The following is a 21,571-nucleotide window of genomic DNA, read 5'->3' as shown; positions in this document are numbered from 1 at the left end:
AGGTGGTCCGGGAGCTTAGTTGTTGGCCTGTCTGGCTATCGCTTGTGCGACTTCTGGTAAAGAGATTGGGCGGTCAAGGAGGTTGTAATAGTCATATAAGTCTTGGTCTTCTGGGAAACTAACGTCTTTCTCGCCTTGGAATAACTTTTCGAAGTGAGTGATCCACATATCTTGCTGTACTTGAGAGGGCATAGTGGAACTCTTCTTGCTACTCGAAATGCTCCAAAATTTGGATCGGTCAGCTTCTGCTGTGAAAATAATGGTTTCTTCACGATCTCTTTCGAATGAGGTGCGTTTTTGTCTGCATAGTGCCTGGTAAGACCGCTTCGCTTGGGAGTAGCTCTCCAAACTGCTTTCATCTGTGTTTGTGCGCTTCGTAGCAGCCCCTGTCGAACCATGGCTTTGAATGTCTTTTCTTGAACGGTTTCGAGATGTAGCTTATTTCGAGGAGATGAGAATAGCAATTGTTTGAATCTGACAAGTTCTGATACATGACAGCTGATTCTGTTTGTGAGCGTTAGGATTGAAGCGGAGGGCGTTTTGTTTCGTTTTGTCGACTTTCCCTACATGAAACACTATCCTGCAGGAAAAGATCTGATGTTTAGTCTGAAACATCTGTTGCGTAGTAGGAGTTGATGCTGTTATATTTTTTTGTAAAGAAAAGATCAACAGTGCTCGACCCGTTGTGGGAATAATAAGTGCGGTTTTCTGGCGAACTTATGCAGTGAAGGCCAGCAGCATGTAAGTTTTCACATAGGATCTCACCCCTTACATTATCTCCGTCAAGGCGGTAGCTGAAATCTCCACCAACTGTCTGGAATTGCCAGAAGTCAAGAATTATATCTTCAACGCTGGTGTTCGGTGGGTTGTAGCAAACAGCGATAGTGGGTAGGTTAACAGATACGCAAAGCATATTTTCCTTTCTATAAATCTCGATGCTTTTGCAGTCTAGGCTCTTGCTGACGCAAATTGATAAGCCTTCCATAGGCCGTCCTCGCAGTGGGTTCACGTCTTCGAGGAAGTAACAGTAAAAACCTGGTAAGAGACAAGAGATATTATCTGTAGTTTGTGTTTCTGTAGTTAGTAAATTATCTGCGTCAAGTTCATTGTTTGTAAAATATCCGTGTCAAGTTCATTTTTTGTCATTGATTGTAGTCATAGTGGAACCACCCTTTTATTATTATGATGATGATTATTATGATTATTATGATTACTATTTTTATTATTATTATTATTATGAAGACCACACAGAGAACAGAGCATCAAAAGAGTGATTCGCCAGTAGGACAGCATGTTGCAGAATGCTGTGGACAATCAGAGGCATTTGAATGGCGATTAATTGACAAAAGCAATAACGTTGAGAAATTATTAACATTGGAGGCTCTCCAGAAAAGTAAACGCAAGCCGCATCTGAACAAGCGCGGCGAGTACAAGAGCCGAGAGCTCACACTAAAATATTAGTCTGACACAAGGCATGTCAGATTGATTCGAATTTTTTTTTCGAATTGAAACGTACAGATTGACTAATTATATTATATTAGCCCCCAAAATAAATTCAAAAAGGTGAGAAAATTGGGAAAAAATTTTGGACATGTGTTGGAGAACGAAATAACTCCAAAAACTCCAGAATCGTTTTAATAAAAAGTGATATTCTTAGATACTCATAAATTTTATTATTAATAATTTTGATTGTAAAAATCTTTTAAACTAAATACTTAAACTAAAAACTAAAAACTAAATAGTTTCTAAAAAAAGTCAAATAAAATGGGTCCTTCCGTCATGCGACGGTACGTGCACAAGTTGGATAGGGCTGTACCAACGCTATATAAATACATCGGCAAAATTTTATGAAAAAATCAAGTTGATACTAATGCATCAAGAGAATTGTCATTTAAAATCTACCCTCCTCGTTTATAGCACAGATAGAATTGTCTATGTTGGATGTATTTTTAAGATCTTTGCACCCCCTAAGGCAGAGGATTGCACTCCTCAGAAGTGCAGAACTTATTTTTGTTCTAATAAAGTTTATTGTGTCCGAGTATGATTCATCCCGTTTTTCGCTTAGTTTCTCTGCTAGTTTCTGGATGGTTTTTGTAGAGCCTGGTGCTGCTCCTCCGGTACACGCAAAAATTAGTGGAACAAAGCTGCTGTGTTCCAAATCCAGAACTCTTCTTTGTTATTTTCATGTTTTGACACTCTCTTGATATTTGTAGGCGTCAGATATAATTTGGGGCAGGATTTAGCATGGGGGTTGAAAATTTTTACATCGAAAAAGAATCGGCTGAATCGGTCTCTCCAAAGTCCATTTGCCTTGACGTCAAGTCGAGCGTCATCTTCAGTGGTAGTTGTTTTGTTGTGAAAGCTTTCGCCTTTCAACGATTGAAGTTTTGGCTCTCTTTCAACATCATGGCACACTTTGTCCAGGAGTGTCGCAAAGGTATCTCGAACTTCATTATGTCTTAGGTGAGTGTATCCACCTTTGCGACAGTGTAGAGTGTGGGTCAGTGTGAACGGTTGTCCACGTGGGCATGTATGTGGGATGTTTGGCGGTTCCCATCCATATCTCAGATGTAATCGATCTTTAAACTCTGATTTGTTGAGGGAAAAATTGTATCTTTTTAAGGGTAGCACGCTTAGCCAACTCGATGCTTCTTTCTCTGACGCTAGACTTATTGTCAGTTTTTTTTCTGATGAGCAATTTTCCATAATTTTAGTCTTTTTTGAGAGTGTGATGTTCTGTCTCTCAGTTTTGATGTTTCTATTTATCAGAGTTTGTTCCGTTTCAGCTATTTCTGGATCACTGTTTTCTAAAGGGTCACAAATGGCTTATGAACACTCATAATTTCTGGAGAAGTCCGTGTTACTGAGGAGGTCTAATCCTCCCATTCTTAGTGGTAGTGCAAAAAGGTTGCTATCTTCATCGGTTATATGGTTTTCACCAGTAATACTAGGAAGTAGCTGATGTCTTACATTTTTCTCAATTTCATCCATTTTCTTAAATTCTTCCGGAGCTGTTCTGGTTTGAAAGCTTAATTTACTTTAAACTCCCTTTGTGTAGCAGGAGTGCGCATTTTGTGGTGATGTTTTAGCTATTTTGGAAAGCTTTTCAGTTAGGGTAGCTGTCTTTTCAGTTTCGCTTTCCATGTATTTATCGCATGCTGATGGTGTTCCGATTATAATAATAATATTAATAATAATAATAATAATAATAATCATAATAATAATCATATGAATTTAGCGTACGCAAGGGGTTTCCCGCAAAGTTTCAGTTCAGTTAGTTAGACATATTTCTGCAGTTGTTTCGGGTACAGTCGCACAGAATTTTCCAGCTACAGGGGTTGGAGTCATCGAATCGTGTCTCAAAATGCTCCCACATCCATTGCAGCAACCGTCCTTTGAGTCCTATCGTGTTGGTAAAGTCCACTTTTTGAAGAACCAAATTAGCCAGCCTCTTTGCATGAAACCAGAAATTTTTTTCACAAACATTTTGCAGGGCGTGTACATTCAAATAAATGAGATCTTGTATTAGCTAGGTCATTTTTGGCGGAAAACGGTCAGAAAAAATGTCGTCGTAGTGATTATTGAGGATTTTAGATAGTAGAAGTAAATTATTGAGCTGAATGTACATGGGTAAAGGCAGTATTCCTAGACGTTGAAGCGACGCTTTGTAATTAGGATCTGTTGCAATCCATTTGCATGCATTGCGTTGACCACCTTCTAAGAGTTTCATTTCTTCGACGTTGAATTGATAGCACGCTGAACCATATAGAAAAACTGGAATCAACATGGATTTGAACAGATTAAATTTGGTCTTGGTATTAAGAGGCAGTGGGTTGCGCTTAAGCATGCATAGAGTGTTGAGGGCTTTTCCTCTTCTAGCTTTAATATGCGATGTCCAGCCTAAATCCAATTTTACAATTATTCCTAGATCTTTTTCTCCTGAGACTTTCTTAATTAAAATTGAGTCGAAGTTAAAGTCGCTACTTGTGAGACGTTTAAACGGTAGGTGAGTGCATTTTGACGCATTGAACGCAATCTGGTTTTTTGAATCCACGTGAAGATGTTATTTAGGTCATTCTGAAATTATGCGTTAAGTGTACCAATTCGTATGAACTTTGCGTCGTCTGCGTATAGAAAGCTGTTGGAATGATTACATACACTTGGTAGGTCGTTAATCATGACAAGAAAAAACAATGGCCCGAGGATTAATCCTTGAGGAATACCGCTTGTGACATAGAAAAATTGGGACAGACAGTCTTTGATTTTGACACATTGTGTTCTATTTGTCAAGTAGTTATAAATTAGCTTTAACATTTTGCCTCTGATTCCCAAGGAGTAGAGCTTATCAATCAGAATACCGTGATCTACCTTATCAAAAGTTTTCTCGAAATCGGTATATATTACGTCTACTTCTTCATTTTTGCTTATAGCTGAATATATGGTATCAAGATAGAGCAGCATTTGGATGGTCCCTGACCTTTTCGCGCAAAATCCGAATTGGTTGTTGTGCAACATAGGTTCTAGTTGTTTATATAGGTCGATGAAAAGAACTTTTTCGAAAATTTTGCTGGCAATATTAAGTAGTGATATTGGTCTGTAGTTACTTATCGAGGCCTTGCTTCCTTTCTTTTTAAAAATTGGGCTGACAATAGTGTTTCCATTGATCAGGGTAACAACAGGTCTGGAGTGCTTTATACAAGAGATGGTAGAGAGGGCTTTAAAAGTTCATTACAACGCTTAAATCAAACAGGAGGTAGTAGATCGGGACCTCTCGACTTACTTAGATCTAGATCATTACACTGTTGGGCAATCAGATTCCTGTCTGGTTCTATAATAAGAATTATTTGTTTAACTGTGTGCTCTTGTTTTTCAAAACAGGATGGTTGAGAAGAGATTATAAATGCTGAGTTAAAAAACTTGGCGAAGAGATTAGCTTGCTCTGGCAAGGTTTTCGCAACTGAATTATCAAGTTTCCTGACGGAAGGTAGTTCTGAGTTACGGAACTTTCTATAGTATTGAAACAGGGCTTTAGTATCACGCGAGTTAGACAGATGATGTTCGTATTCGCTTCAACCCTTACGTTATCTCCGTCAAGGCGGTAGCTGAAATCTCCACCAACTGTCTAGGAATTGCCAGAAGTCAAGAATTATATCATCAACGTTGGTGTTCGGTGGGTTGTAGCAAACAGCGATAGTGGGTAGATTAACAAATACGCAAAGCGTATTTTCCTTTCTATAAATTTTGATGCTTTTGCAGTCTAGGCTCTTGCTGACGCAATTTGATAAGCCTTCCATAGGCCGTCCTCGCAGTGGTTTCATGTCTTCGAGGAAGTAACAGTGAAAACCAGGTAAGAGACAAGAGATATCATCTGTAATTAGCGTTTCTGTTAGAAGTAAAATATCCGTGTCAAGTTCATTGTTTGTAAAATATCCGTGCCGAGTTCATTGTTTGTCATTGGTTGTAGTCATAGTGGAACCACCCCTTTATTATGATTATTAGTATTAATATTATTATGATTATTATGAAGACCATACGGATAACAGAGCATCAAAAGAGTGATTCGCCAGTAGGACAGCATGTCGCAGAATGCTGCGGACAATCAAAGGCATTTGAATGGCGATTGAATGACAAAAGCAATGACGTTGAGAAATTATTAACATTGGAGGCTCTCCAGAAAAGTAAACGCAAGCCGCATGTGAACTCGCGCGGCGAGTACAGGAGCCGAAAGCTCACAAAAAAATATTACTCTGACACTAGGCATGTCAGATTGATTCGAATTTTTTTTTTCGAATTGAAACATACAGATTGACTAATTATCCTATATTAGCCCCAAAAATAAATTCAAAAAGGTGAGAAAATTGGGAAAAAACTTTGGACATGTGTTGGAGAACGAAATAACTCCAAAAACTCCAGAATCGTTTGAACAACTATGTAATATTCTTAAATACTCATAAACTTTAATATTAATAATTTTGATTGTAAAAATCGTTTAAACTAAATACTTAAACTAAAAATTAAAAACTAAATAGTTTCTAAAAAAAGTCAAATAAAATGGGTCCTTCCGTCATGCGACGGTACCAACGCTATATAAATACATCGGCAAAATTTTATGAAAAAATCAAGTTGATATTAATGCATCAAGAGAATTGTCAATTAAAATCTACCCTCCTCGTTTATAGCACAGATGGAATTGTCTATGTTGGATGTATTTTTAGGATTTTTGCAACCCCTAAGGCAGAAGATTGCACTCCTCAGCAGTGCAAAACTTATTTTTGTTCTTATAAAGTTTATTGTGTCCGAGTATGATTCATTCCGTTTCTCGCTGAGTTTCTCTGCTAGTTTCTGGATGGTTTTTGTAGAGCCTGGTGCTGCTTCTCCGGTACACGCAAACATTAGTGGAACAGAGCTGCTGTGTTCCACATCCAGAACTCTTCTTTGGTATCTTAATGTTTTGACACTCTCATGATATTTGTAGTCGTCAGATGTAGTTTGGGGCAGGACTTAGCATGGGGGTTGAAAATTTTTACATCGAAAAACGTTCGGCTGAATCGGCCTCCCCAGAGTCGATTTGCCTTGACGTCAAGTCGAGCGTCATCTTCAGTAATGGTTGTTTTGTTGTGAAAGCTTTCGCCTTCCAACGAGTGAAGTTTCGGCTCTATTTCAACATCATGGCACACTTCGTGCAGGAGTGTCGCAAAGGTATCGTGAAATTCATTATGCTTAGGTGAGTGTATCTTCCTTTGGGACAGTGTAGAGAGTGGTTCAGTGTAAACGGTTGTCCACGTGGGCATGTATGTTGGATGTTTGGTGGTTCCCATCCCTATCTCAGGTGTAATCAATCTTTAAACTCTGATTTGTTGAGGGACAAATTGTATCTTTTTAAGGGTAGCACGCTTAGCCAATTCGATGCTCCTTTCTCTGACGCTAGACTTATTGTCAGTTTTTTTTCTGATAAGCAATTTTCCATAATTTTAGTCTTTTTTGAGAGTGTGATGTTCTGTCTCTCAGTTTTGATGTTTCTATTTATCAGAGTTTGTTCCGTTTCAGCTATTTCTGGATCACTGTTTTCTAACGGGTCACAAATGGCTTATGACCACTCATAATTTCTGGAGAAGTCCGTGTTACTGAGGAGGTCTAATCCTCCCATTCTTAGTGGTAGTGCAAAAAGATTGCGATCTTCATCGGTTATATGGTTTTCACCAGTAATACTACGAAGTAGCTGATGTCTTACATTTTTCTCAATTTCATCCATTTTCTTAAATGCTTCCGGAGCTGTTCTGGTTTGAAAGCTTAATTTACTTTAAACTCCCTTTGTGTAGCAGGAGTGCGCATTTTGTGGTGATGTTTTAGCTATTTTGGAAAGCTTTTCAGTTAGGGTAGCTGTCTTTTCAGTTTCGCTTTCCATGTATTTATTGCATGCTGATGGTGTTCCTATAATAATAATAAAAATAATAATAATAATAATAATAATAATAATAATCATAACAATCATAATAAAAATCATAATAGCAATCATAATAATATGAATTTAGCGTACGCAAAGGGTTTTCCCCCACAGTTTCATTTCAGTTAGTTAGACATATTTCTGCAGTTGTTTCGGGCACAGTCGCACAGAATTTTCCAGCTACAGGGGTTGGAGTCATCGAATCTTTTCTCGAAATGCTCCCACATCCATTGCAGCAACCGTCCTTTGAGTCCTTTTGTGTTGGTAAAGTCCACTTTTGAAGAACCAAATTAGCCAGCCTCTTTGCATGAAACCAGAAATTTTTTTCACAAACAAATTTTGCAGGGCGTGTACATTCAAATAAACGAGATCTTGTATTAGCTAGGTCATTTTTGGCGGAAAACGGTCAGAAAAATTGTCGTCGTAGTGATTATTTAGGATTTTAGATAATAGAAGTAAATTATTGAGCTGAATATACATGGGTAAAGGCAGTATTCCTAGACATTGAAGCGACGTTTTGTAATTAGGATCTGTTGCAATCCATTTGCATGCATTGCGTTGAACACCTTCTAAGTGTTTCATTTCTTCGACGTTCAATTGATAGCACGTTTCTGTTATTCTCTACGGCGGTTTGTACTTTTTCATTCATTGCAATCACCGAGGCACATTGCGAATCTTTTTGTTTGCGTAATGTTGACAGTTGTTTCATTGAACTTGACGTCTCAGGAGTTATCCAGGGAGGAAGATTTTGTTTATGTTGAGTTCTACTCGGGATGAATTTTGGCAGAAAGCTATGAATCCATTCATACCATAATTTAACTATTTTTTGTATTATTTGACCAGCAGTAACATGAGAAGTTGTGGATTGAAAACGCATCGTTTACACCGTTGAAGTCAGCTTTGCAATAGCTATCGAAACTGTTTTTACTAACTGTGGAGCTTCTCTCGAGTTCCTTTATGCGTATTATTGAGTTAATAGGTTTGTGATCAGATTTTGGTGCAGTAAATACGTCGAGTGGTAGGGTGTCGATTATTTCAACCTGGTTGCTAACAAGGACTAAGTCAAGTATATTAGCGTTCGTTGTTTTGATATGAAGAGTTTGAGTTAAGCTTAATTTATCTATTTTGTCAGGTATACATTGATGGAACGGTTCTGAGGTTTGAATGGACTAGTCAATTGAAGAACGATTAAAGTCTCCGTTTATTATACGATGATTTGCATTGCAGTTCGACAAGAAGTCCATTAGCTGACAAATATGGAAAGGCTCCAAATAATATTTGCTGTTAGGAGGAGGAAATAGCATGTGGTACTTAGTAATGTGTCTTCGGAAGATTCCCAGATTATAGCGGTGCAATAACCTTGAAATTGGTCAGGAAGAGAGATTTCATAGCATTTTATTGCAGACTTTGTTGCAATAAGGACCCCACCGTGGGCTGTTTTTCCATTTTGTTTGATGTTTCTGTCATAACGAAATATTTTGAAGCCAGGGAGGAATAGTTCGGAGTCGCTGATGTTAATTGTGAGCCATGTTTTGCTTAAACAGATGATGTCAAAGTTGTTGGTGAAGACAAAGTTTGATAGAGATACGAGCCTACTTGAGTTCACTAAGCTTCGGGTATTAAAAGTAAGAATCGACTAATCAGTAAATTGGTCAGTTTCGTAACTCAAAGCAAGTCAACATTCACTTAAATCTACTACTGCTCCATCTAGCAAGAGATCTAAATTACGAATTTTTCATCGGCTAGGATCCGTGTTTTCTTTGATCAGACTTCTTCTTTTTTTCAAGATTTTGCGTTCTTGTTCTTGCTCAGTCTTATTCAACGATTTGCTGATGTACACTTTGAGTTTTTCGTCTGCGGTACCATCGTATTGCTTCAGTCTGAAGGCACTCGCAAGTACCTTGTACGCAGTCATTTTGTCGCGAAACTTGACTTAAAATGTTCTTGATCTTATCGACTCAGATCTGAATTTTCCCATACAGGTTGCTGATGTTATTGCTTCCTTTTGTATTTCGAGATGTTCCATGATTGAAATCATGGCTTTTTCTTCAAGTTGTATTATGTTTAGCTGTCTGGGATTCTTTTCAGAGCTGACAGATTTGAACTCCGGTATACCGGAGATCCTCACCTCACATGTTTTTATCATCTTCGGAGCTTTTCTGTTTCAACAGTGCTGAGATGTAGCTACCCTTGGAGGTTTCCCCTGCTGATCGCGTTTCTGACATTGCTGATCCTTTAACGTCATCGTGCACTTTTTTTATTGAAGTTTTGATAGCATTAAGGTCGTTCTGAATGCTCTCTTTTTCGTTGAACTTTATTTTTCATTCTTTGAAAAGACAAACAATGTTGACTTTTTTCGTTTTGCTTAGGAACTTGTTTAGATCATCGTCGTGAGCAGACAAGATTTGATCAAGTGAGGGATAGTAGTTCGCATCTACCGAAACAAGGCGAGTCCTGTCCTCATCCATGATATCGATATGGGTCTACTAGGTACTGATTACTTGTCTTAAAACTTTTTTGCAATGAATCCCGAGAGGAAGACCTATTTGCCAAGCCTTACAAACAGCGGAGCGGAAAAAGGAAGGGGAGGGGTTTGACTTTAACAGTGAATCCAGAAAAGGAGACCTATCTGTTAAAGTCGAAACGAGGGCACTAACCTTATCCCGTGTAAGCTCCGCACAGACAACCGGTCGCTCGATTGCACTCGTAAGTGTTGGGTCGTCGCTCGCTGACACTTACAGAATTATCTTCGTAAAAAACCCGTTTCTTCAAGATGCTTCTTGGTCCACTCAAAGCTGACTCGTTGAGGTGGACGTGATCTCGCTCGGTGACGTGGTTCTCACAGTAAATCTGTTCAAATAGGCCTCGGAAAACCCAACGAGCGCCAACTGCTTGTTTTTCTATCTTTCGATTTACTGCGAAGTGTCGGATGAGATCGTGGTCCTGAATTGATTCGCGTTCGGCTTCAGGGGGATATCGAGCGGGAATGCCAAGTACAAAGACACGTTCGCAGACGTGGAGCAGATGGTTTGCTAGGCTGACTATACGATCAGTTACTTCCTCTACGCTTGCCGTAGATGGTAGGTAGCCGTTATACTGATCGTTTCCGTCCGCGAATATTACAATTTTGTCGTATTGAACTTTTCCTGGCACAAACATGTACAGATCGTGAATTTGAGCTCCGGGTAACCAGAGGATGTTGATGTTGCTAAAATTCTAAATATCTGGCTCGTGAGTCTGCAATCAATATGCTTCGAATATGGCTATCCTTGAAGATATGGAATCGCATTAATACTATAGGGACCACCACGGCTGTCCCATATCAATCAGTCATCTAGAAAGACACTAGTTAATAAGTTTATCCGATCCAGGTATTTAATAAGTTTATCCGATCCAAGTTTATCCGATCCTATAACCGATCCAAGGACTCTAAAACCGTCCAATATTGTTATATTTGTGCCTTCAAATATTTTTATGGCGCTGTCACGACGGTTTTCTTTTACTATGAGTTGACACTTGGAAGGCTTCACATTGTATCCGAAAGCCTTTCCGTGCACATCCAAGTTGTCCAGTATTGCGCGGAGTCTCTTAAGATCACCTGCAGCGCTTCCATCATCTGCGTACCATTTTTGGGTGACATTTGGTTTTTGCAGGAGCTCAATCAGTGGAATCATCCCAATTCCGTACCTAGCCATTGCGAGGGGATCACCTTGCATTGTGCCTTCGGTAGATGTCAAAACCGTGCTATTTGAGGGATGTTTATATGAGTTTGCCAGCGCATGATGTAGCGCCGGACAAAGGTTTTCTACATTTTTTAGAGTTATCTATTGAGCGAGTTGAAGGCATTTTCTGCATCAGTAAGTAGTATGCCGTCCGTTTCTGGTTTCTCAAACTCTTTCCTCAAGCTGTGGATAGCATATTTGATTCCACACTTCTAGCCTAAGCAGTGTTGGAAGTTTTTTCTGAGATTTTTAAGGTCTGATTTTATACATTGGGTGATTATTATGACAATTATTCTTCTCAGAATTTCGCCTATACCAATGCGCCGTACCCCTGGATTTTTGTCCAGAGGTATCAGGCGACACGAGTTGTACGCCGTTAGGTTTTCATGGGGAAAAACTTTAGTTGTTATTGTATAGCATTGTTTAGCAATTGTTTTGCAAAGCTCGATTGATGTCTGGTTGAAGTGAGTTAACATCCTTCTCCATTCGCACGCATCTAGACCTGAGGGACCGTGGCTTCCGTGCGTTTCCAGTGTTGATTTTCGAACAGTCTTGGCGTTTATTTGTTCGAATATAGAGGGGTGGTATGGCATTGTGTCTTCACTTACTTCGGTTATATAGTTAGTGTTCGCTATTTTGGCTTGAAGGTGTTTTTCTTTCAGGATACTAAGGATTGTTTTTTAATCAATGATTTCGTTTAGGGGAAGTACTCCTTTTGTTTTCTTGTCTGAAAGGCAGCCAATGGCAGCAGATATTATGCCTGTACTCATTAGTTTATCGAATTGCTCAACTTCCTTGTTTACTTCGGACTTCTTCTGTTTTGGATGTCTAATTTGGAGAGCTTTCGCTTCAGTGAAGAGTTTGTCTAATAGGCCTTGCTTTCATAAAATTATGCGGCGGCTTAGTGTTTTAGAATTTGATCCGTTTGTTTCTGATTTAGTTTTGGGGAGCAGTAGATGTGGGAGAATCATTGCTGCTTTCATTGCGACGTTAGAATTTGGTGTTTCTTCTACCAATGTCCACAGCTGCTGGTTCAGTAATTCTATGAATTGGAAACCGGGCTTGTTCTTGCTTAGAATTATGAAGCGCGGTTTCCAGTTAACGACATTTTTATATATGTCGTTTATTTTAATTTCAAGTTCTTGGTCAATAGTTACCAGGGGTCAAAGGGGGCTGTAGTGATTGCTGGGAGGCGATGGATACGATTGTGTTGCGTTGGGCAGTACGTTTTTTTCAGGTGTTGATGGTGATGTTTCTTTTTGAGTTGTGCTGGGGGCTGTGCTTGTTAGTTTTTGAATTGTGATGGTTGCTGTGCTTGTTGGTCTGCTGGTGGAGTTGGGCTCTTTTGCAAAGTTCTCGGGGGTGCATTGTATGCAGGAGAACCCATCGTAGTAAAATTTGCTGCGCTGTAGCCCGCTACATGAGACATGGATGTAAGCTTTGCAAATGACACACCATATGCCTCCTTTTCGGAGGTGGCGTTTGCAATTATGGCGGTGCGTTTGATCGGCCATAATTTGGCAGCGAGGAGGGTAATTTTATGGTGAATATATACAAGTTAGCTGAGCGAGCAATAAACTGAAGATTTTGTTGCCATAAAAAGAAAAATGAATACCAACTTTACAAAACATATTAGCCCTAAAATTAACGTTTAGATTGGGGGAAATAATACGGATTCTTTAGTGATTAAATGTATTAATAAGGCAAAACAAAGAGTTATTTAGAGTAGCAAGTTTTCTGTTTGTGAAGTGATTATTTGCAGAGAGGATGGTTAGGGGGATAATTAGCACATTTGGGTTAAACTTATGAATTATCAAATTTATTAAAAATCTCCAATCATTAGCAAAGTGTGAAACCGTAGATGAGTTATCATTAAATCCGGCTACGATAGTAACACAGTTCAGTTTCTGCGAGGGGTAGCGCGAGACAGTGGCGGCAAGGCCGGCTAGCTTTGCACCTCTGTACGAGTGAACCGTAGCTCCGACATCTTTGGGGCTGCAGTACTTGGTCCTTGAGGTTGCTATTTCCAGTTTCCTGCTCCACTTGGGTAGCCACTTCGGCCTGTATTTCGGCACGTGCATTCACTAAACAGGGTACAAAATGGGCAAAACAAGAGAAAGATTGGATTGTAAAATGGATTGTAGAAAAATAGATTTAATATACAAATATCAAACAAGAAATGAAAGCGATTACAACCTGGTTTTTCACGGTTGGAGATTCCGGTGGGGATGTCCGGGTAGAGGGGAAGTATCACTGCTTGACGAGCTTGTCTTTAAAACCCGGTACCGGTCCTTCTTCTTACAAGCGTACCATTATGAGCGTATCATGTCACATGAAACTATTTAATAAGTTTATCACAACAGCGAGGCTTAGTGTTCACCACTCAAAGAACATCACAACTCAAAGAATCGTTTTAATAACCATGTAATATTCTTAGTAGTAGTAGTAGTAGTAGTAGTAGTAGTAAAAGACTTAAATCTCATCGAGGTTATAACAAAATAGATGTTTTGAGATTATATTAGCACCGACAGAGGGAACAGTTACATTTAAGGTAGTATGTGCATGGGTTGGAGACGTCAAATCCCGCAAGACGATCGAGAAGGACGCGATGCAGGTTCTTCTTGAACGGATGTAGGGAACTCTTGAAATTGACACCACATGCGGATAGAAGATTGGCGTTTGTAGCCGAGCGGGCGAAGAAGTTGCGGTCGCACTGGAACTTCCTGGTCTTCCTTTGCCTAAACACCATACTGGGCGCCAGACGGGTTGAAACATCAGACTGCGACGCGAGTACTTCATAGTCATCAGGATTAATGTCAGTCTGCTTGTTAACGATTTTCCAGAAGAGAATCATGTCGATAACAATAATTTGGAAACAAATAGGGAGAATATCGAGGCTACGGATATTGGCAGTATAGTCATCGATTCCAGTTATCCACCTCAGAGCACGACTTTGGTAACGCTCAAGGCGTCTTAAATATTGGCGGTCATGTGACCAGACGGGAGAGCTATAGAGCAGTACAGATAGGACACATGATCGGTATAGATTCAGCTTCGCAAAGCGAGGCGTATGATACGGGATAGTACGACGAATAAACTGAAGCATTTTCCCACTTTTGGCCAGCATTTTGAGTGCGTGTGAATGCCATTTGAGGTCACCCTGGATTATGACCCCGAGATTCTTGATCTCAGACACCTCGGTGATTGGACAGCCACCAAGTTCCAGATTAACATCAGAGCTGCAGACCAGCAGCAGTTTAGTCTTTTCATTATGGAACTCGAGGCCGTTGAGTGTTGTCCACTGATGGAGTGAGCTAATATCAGCTTGGACATCAGCACTGCTAGTACTGGTACAAATCTTTAGATCGTCAGCGAACAGAAAGTAATCAGAGTTCTGAATGCAGTCGCAGATATCGTTAAGGTAAATGACGAAAAGAAGTGAACCTAGCAACTGCACTGGGGTACGCCAGAAGAGACAGGCTTGCGATCAGACAAATGGTTGGCAACCTTCACAACCTGGTGTCTGTTTTGTTTTCAAGATAGGACTGGAATAGAAGAGTAAACCTCTCGTCAAACCCAAATTTAGAGAGTTTCATAAGAATCTCCGAATGCGGAACGGAGTCAAAGGCCTTCTTTATGTCAAAATAAACAACGGAAGTTGGAATGTTGCCATCAAGATTGTTGTAAAGGAGATCAAAATATGCGATGAGATGAGTGACGGTGCTACGACGAGTCATGAAACCAAATTGTTGCCGAGAGATTTTGTGGCGTGTCCGTGGATACACAAAATTGAATATAAGCCGCTCGAGTACCAAAGAGAGTTTCGGAAGGATGCTGATTGGACGGTAGTTGACAACTAGACGACGAGCACCAGATTTGAGCAAAGGAGTGACGTGCGATGTCTTTCAGAACTCAGGACACTCCGCCACTGACAGAATGTGGAGAAACAGGTAGTACACAGCGGTAGATATGAAACGAGAACAGTTACGCAAGACGAATGAAGGAATGTTGTCACATCCATGTGCACTTGAGTCATCACACGATTGAAGCAGATTCTCGATGCCGTCAACGGAGATTGTTAGGTCATCAAGGCAGATAGGCGTAAGGGTATCAGTAGCAGACCCTAGGTGCTGCGTGACAGCAGGTTTATAGACAGAACAAAAATAGTCATTGAAGAGGTTCGCTATGGAAGCGTTTCAACTGGCTTCGCGATGATTCCATTGCATGACAGCAGGGATAGGCGAGGAATTTGACAGCAGGCGTAGGAATTTGAAACATTGTCTGGTGTCTCCCGATGAGAGTGAATCCAAAAGGCATGCTTTATCAGCATCAATTGAACAGGTGAGCTCATTTGCCAAAGATCTGCATTTGAGCACAGCAGGAAGGCTCCACGCCTTCTGAAAAGCTCGATCTGCAGTGTTCTTTTGGTTTGCGACATGCATCGTGTGAGAGGAGTAGTAGTAGGGAGAATCAACACGTTTGCATCGCTTTCTGGGAAGCGAGAGATCGAGAGCTTGACTGAACAACAGCTGCCAATCATGACAGAAAGAGGCACAGTGGACAATGGTGGAGAAGATATAGGAATACAGATTCGAGAGGTTGAAAGCAAACAGGTTGTCATCAAACTGACTGCGTGAGAAACAGAGAACAGGTGGGCGGCTGGGCGTGTCTATTGAGAGACTGAAAGTCACCGGGTAGTGGTCAGAGAGCTGATGACCGGAACGAATCACATTACAGTCGAGATCATCCACACAAAATACCAGGTCGAGGATATTGCCGCAACGATGGGTGGGTTCATCAATCAGTTGCTGGAGGTTCATATCAGATAGGAAGTCCAATAAAGTGTTTTCAGGAGAATTGTTTGACGTGTTGCTTCCCCAGCACACACCAGGAAGATTGAAGTCACCAAGCAAGATGATGTTGTGCAGAGAATTCAAGCTACGAAAGTTCTCAAAAACAGAGCGATAGTAATTGAAACACGAGATGAGTTGCTCGCAGCTGTGTCGGTACTTGGAACCGACGGGAGGGTTGTAGATAAGAATAATAAGATAGCAGAAAGTATCCGAGTATGCAATACAAGACACGCTGAATTCGAAGTGAGATGCAGAGACGTCGAGTAATTTGATGTCACGGGTTGGTTCGCAAGCAATCAGTAGACCACCGTGTTTTCCGACATCGCGGTCAGCTCGCGATACAACTGATATATCACAACCAGGGAAGAGCTCAGCGTCGGCAATGGAACAATTTAACCACGTCTCAGTGACAAAAATCAGGCATGCTTTATGATGAAATGTGAGTTGAGAGAGTAGTAGACGCTTGTTAAGTGAATATAGAGATTGTGCATTGACCAGGAGGCACGATGATTGTCATTTGGCCTTGACGACCGAATTGGGTGCGACTGTGTCATTTGGTAGCTGAACAAGTTCATCTTTATAGTACAGTTTCAAGTCACGAATCTTGAAATCAGCTCTCAGTTTGCCGCTCTGGATCATATTGTGTCGGGTGGAAAGTATTTTCTTCTCCATGACGCGTTGCTCGCCCGTAAGCGACTGGGAAATGTACACGGGGTAATCAAATGACTTCAAAAGTGAGCTCTTTGCCAGACATTTCCTGGCGGACCACGGGTTGGTGAAGGTCACCAAGAGTGTGCGCGGTCTTGACTTAGCCGATTCTTCGTCAGTTTTTGGCTTAACAAATTTGCCAAGCCTTCTGACAGCAGAGATGTTCGCAGCTTCATATTCTCCAATGTGAGAGAAAATAGCTTTGAGACTCGCGGAATCCGACTGGATGTTTTCAAACAGGTTACTCCCCTCTTCGGGGATTCCATTGACGCGCACTGTGCAAGATGTATCTTCAATTGCCTTTGGGCTTGGGGGAAGTTTGACCGGTAGTTTACACGCGGTGTCAAGTTTCTCATTGAGACAACACAACGTTCGACTAACGGCGGTAAGCACGTGTCCAGTGCCTTTTTGACAACAGCTTCGATTTGAGATGGATCAAAACCCTTGACAGGTGTGGTGTTCTTTCTTTGGTCAAAACATGGCTGGCAGAACCAGCACGAAGTACCCACAGATGCAAGAATGTTCAGTTGTTCATCCGACAAAGCAATACAATTCCCGTGAAACCATACGTCGCAACCATCACACAGTATCCCAGACTCGTTTCGATGGACTTTCTTAGCGCAGATTCCACAGTTGGAATTTCCACCAGTGGATAGTGGAAAATGATTTATAATGATATGAAACTATTTAATAAGTTTATCACAACAATTAGGCTAACGTACTCTTAGATACTCATAAATTTTAATACTAATAATTTTGATTGTAAAATATTTTAATACTAATAATTTTGATTGTAAAATATTTTAAACTAAATACTTCAGTTAAAGACTATTAGTTGTATATACCTGATGATGCTAGCTATAGCGAAAAAGTTCGTATTTTAATTAAAATTGTATTGACTTATAACTATTTTAAACATATGAAGACTATCTTCTGCCACTTGGGGTTGCTGTCATTTCTTTCTTCGTTGTATTTCTAGATTTGAGGTAGGCCCTCGGACACAGTAGACAAAGTTGTCAGCATTTTCACCATCCCTCTCCTTGGCTGTATTTATTCTTTCGCTGATCAGTTCTCTGGTTTCTTTTGATTAGTAATAAGAAACTAATGTTTTTGTAACAATTGTCGGCTATTTTTCAGGGCTGTAAAATTTTTCGCTTTTTCCTTGTGCTCCATGACTAGTTTTAAGGCCTGCTTTTAATATTAGTTTGATCATTTGCATTAGATTCACCGATACTAATGGCGCTGTTCACTGTGATTTCTTGGCATTGGAGTCCATTTCGACAGAAATCAGCGAAGAAGGATAAATCATTGTCTTGTCTTTGTTTTGCAATCAGTTTTTTGCTCTCAGGTACTCTAAATACGACCACTTTTGCTTCTCTTTTATCGTTCTGCCTTTTTTCTTTTCCTGGTTGCTCCAGAGTTTCTCGCATGTTCCATGACATTTTTATTTCTTGAGGAATTTTGACTTAATTAGCAAGAATGTTGTCTTGTTTTTTTTTTCGAAAGTGTTCCGCATGGACTCTAGCTTTGAGTCTATTGGTTAGTCGATAGCTACAGAGATCTTTTGCAGTGAGTTAGAGTTTTCTGCTAATTTTTTCTCGATTTCCGTTACTTTTGCGATCGTTTTCCACTCCTCTTGTAACACCTTCCCTTCAACTGCACAGTTGGGACATAGCCACTGAAGTCCGCTTATATTTTCAATTGATGAACGCAAGTTTAATGGTACATTTGAGCAGGTACCACCATCAAACGAAGTTCCACAGTGGATACACTGAGAGAGTTATCTGTACATTCGTTTTTGCATTCACCACAAGGGTACTATGCAGACGCATTGCCCGTTTTTGTTGCTTTCGACATTTTTTAGATCAATTCAGCCTTCACACCAGCTAAGGATTTAGAAGTCCGTTTTGATCCAAAAAGGTTGTTAGTCGAAGAATCAGTTAGTTGAGGATAAATATGTTAACATTTGAGCGCACCAGTGGAAATCTATAGCTCTCGTTTTTTTTTTTCAGAGTTTCGATTGATGAGAAGACTCAGTTAATGGCAGGTTGAGGAATAAATTGATTGCCTAATCACTAGGATTAATAAAAAAAAATTAATTCACAATCAACCATTGATTATGATTTTCATCATCTTTCGAGGAAGCCGTTATAGTTTGTATTTTACTCAACTCATTCGATAAGTAATAGAAATCAAAATCAGTAGGAATAATTAAGGACCAGTAGAAATTTGATCAGTAGGAGAAATCAAGGAATCTGAGTAATTTAGGTGAATAGATGCAGAAAATTAGCGTCGGCAGGCCCCTATCCGAAATGTGCTCAGACTGTATTTGACCCTTGTATTTGACTGTTCTTTTTCAAATTATATTTTTGGTTTGAATAACATAGTTTTTCGCGAATTTTTCAGTGATATATTTGAAAAATTTATACTGCTTAAACAATAAATATATGAAACAGTTTTTTATTTTATTAAAGATATTTCTCAATCAGTCTTTTATTTCAGGAATTTCTTTTCACGCAAACTCAAGCATTAGGTCTCAATCGCCTTTTTTTGTTAACATTCACTATAAAGTAGTTTTGTTGGAACAACTCGTTGTTTGAAAGAACTTTTTAGCAGTCATCAGCGTTCAAATGACCAGGCGGCCTCAACCCTCGGTGTTGGGCACATAGTGAATCACTGTCGCCTTTTTGAGAGAACTGCGGATCCAAACATCAAAATATTTCAGCTGCGGCTGTTTTACAAAATACACGTAAATAACCGCGCAGAACAATTTTTTACTCGAATGAAAAATTGTTATTCGAATTCGCTCACACTATTTCAGAATCAATGAGTTGTGTTGATTCATTTCAATTTTCGAAGAGTTCGTTATTTTTCTGCTTTTTCATTTTTTTTTGCTTTTACTTCCTTTTTTTGAAGTTTCGACTCAATTTTCAGAAAAGAGAAAAAAAATCTAGTAAAAAACGCTGTAAAAAGTTTGCGACTGCTCTTTGGACTCTTTTTCTAGACCTATTTTTTTTGAAGGATCAACTATAAAAATGGCAAATGGTGTTTCAGAGGATAGAAACTTAGCCAACGTTTTAAAGGTAATATTTTGGAACTTGAAAACTTTCTGAAATCGGAAAAAAATTACGGCCTGAATTTGAATACTGAAAAACGCGACTTTTGTGCTTTATGGCCGACCTCGGGTACTCATTGCAATTCAATTTTTGCGCAATTTTGTAAAACAGAACAAAAAAGAACTTGTTATAATAGGATCTCCAATCGGCGAACTTTGCCGTAAAGAATTGTTCGATGATTAAATCAAGGAGCTTAACAAAATCTCGGATAACATTGACGATTAAGACGCTCACTATGGTTTACTTATTGAAACGTTGCCTTAGCACCACAAAACTCTTAAATGCGGGCTTCACTATCTCGCCATGTTTAAGCTTTTTCAACGTATTATTTTTGCATGTTTAAGCAATATCGTATATTGCAATGGTTAAGATTTTTTTTTTCGATTTTCGAATTTGATTTTAGTGGTTATTTTACCGAGTTTAAATTAAGCAGCCCAATATCGAATTAGGGGTTGCGAATTTGGCCTCCAATTTGAGTGCCCGAATCATTTTAGTTAACGAGATAAGACGATTTTTGAGATTTTTTCAAAAATTTTCAGAAATTTCAATAACAAAATAATTTACAAAACTTGAAGTTCCCAACCCTGTAGTTGGGAGCTGTCAGAGTACTCTAAGGAGTTACAAATCTTGCCTCCAAATATGACTGTTCAAATCCTTGTAGTTTTTGAGATATGACGTTTTTTGTGATTTTTCAGAAAACTTATATTAATTTTTTTCGCAAAATCTGAAATTCCCAACCCTGTAGTTGGGTCTTGTCCGAGTGTTCTCAAAGATTGCGAGTCTTGCCTCCAAATATGACTGCTCAATTCTTAGTAGTTTTCGAGATATGATATTTTTTGTGATTTTTTCAAGAATTTTCAGAAAAATTTATTTACTTATTTCTCAAAATTTGAGTTTCCCAATCTTGTAATTGGGTGCTGTCAGAGTACTGTAAGGAGTTACAAATCTTGCCTTCAAATATGACTGTTTAAATCTATGTGGTTTTCGAGCTATGACGTTTTTTGTGATTTAAAAAAAAAATTTCAGAAAAGTTATTAATTTTTTTAAGTTAAATCTGAAAATCGCAACCCTGTAGTTGGGTCCTGTCAGAGTAATCTCTAAGATTGCGAATCTTGCCTCCAAATATGATTGCTCAATTTTTTGTAGTTTTCGAGATATGACGTTTTTTTGTGATTTTTTCAAAATTTTTCAGAAAACTTAAATTATTATTAGTTTTTAAAAATCTGAAATTCCCAACCCTTTAGTTAGGTCTTGACAGAGTAATCTCAAAGATTGCGAATCTTACCTCCAAGTATGACTGCTCAATTCTTTGTAGTTTTCGAGATATTTTTTTTTTTGTGATTTTTCCAAAAATGTTCTGAAAACTTCAGAAAGTTTAAATTAATTATTTTTTCAAAATTTGAAATTTCCAACGCTATAGTTCGGTGTTGTCAGGGTACTCTAAAGAGTTGCAAATCTTGCCACAAGCGACTGCTAAATGCGACTGCTCTAATGCTTTTAGTTTCCGAGATCTGACGTTTTTTGACTTTTTCAAAATTTCTCGAAGAACTTATCTACAAAGAAATTCAAAAAATTTGAAAATACTAACTTGATGAAGATGCAACCTTAATGTCAGCGAACACCCAGGCGTCTCAAATCTTGCCTCTTAATACGAATGCTCAAATCCTTTTAGTTCCCGAGATAAAAACGTTTTTTTTTTTTTTTTTTTTTTCATTTTTTTTCGGGAAA

General features: G+C 39.2%; 1 protein-coding gene across 1 annotated transcript in view; it reads right to left on the bottom strand.

Annotated features, from left to right (window-relative positions):
• Positions 1-10,833, bottom strand: part of LOC134847557 (uncharacterized) — a 110,138-nt gene extending 99,305 nt beyond the window's left edge. Inside the window, exon 1 of the mRNA XM_063864633.1 lies at positions 10,818-10,833. The gene's annotated coding sequence lies outside the window, so the exon portion shown is untranslated. The remainder of the gene's footprint in view (positions 1-10,817) is intronic.
• Between the last annotated feature and the right edge of the window lie 10,738 nt (positions 10,834-21,571).

The sequence above is a fragment of the Symsagittifera roscoffensis genome, chromosome 6, assembly GCF_963678635.1.
Source record: "Symsagittifera roscoffensis chromosome 6, txSymRosc1.1, whole genome shotgun sequence".
Classification (NCBI taxonomy): Eukaryota; Metazoa; Xenacoelomorpha; order Acoela; family Convolutidae; genus Symsagittifera; species Symsagittifera roscoffensis.
Note: the sequence above shows the minus strand (reverse complement) of the source record. Positions and strands in the feature narration are given on the sequence as shown.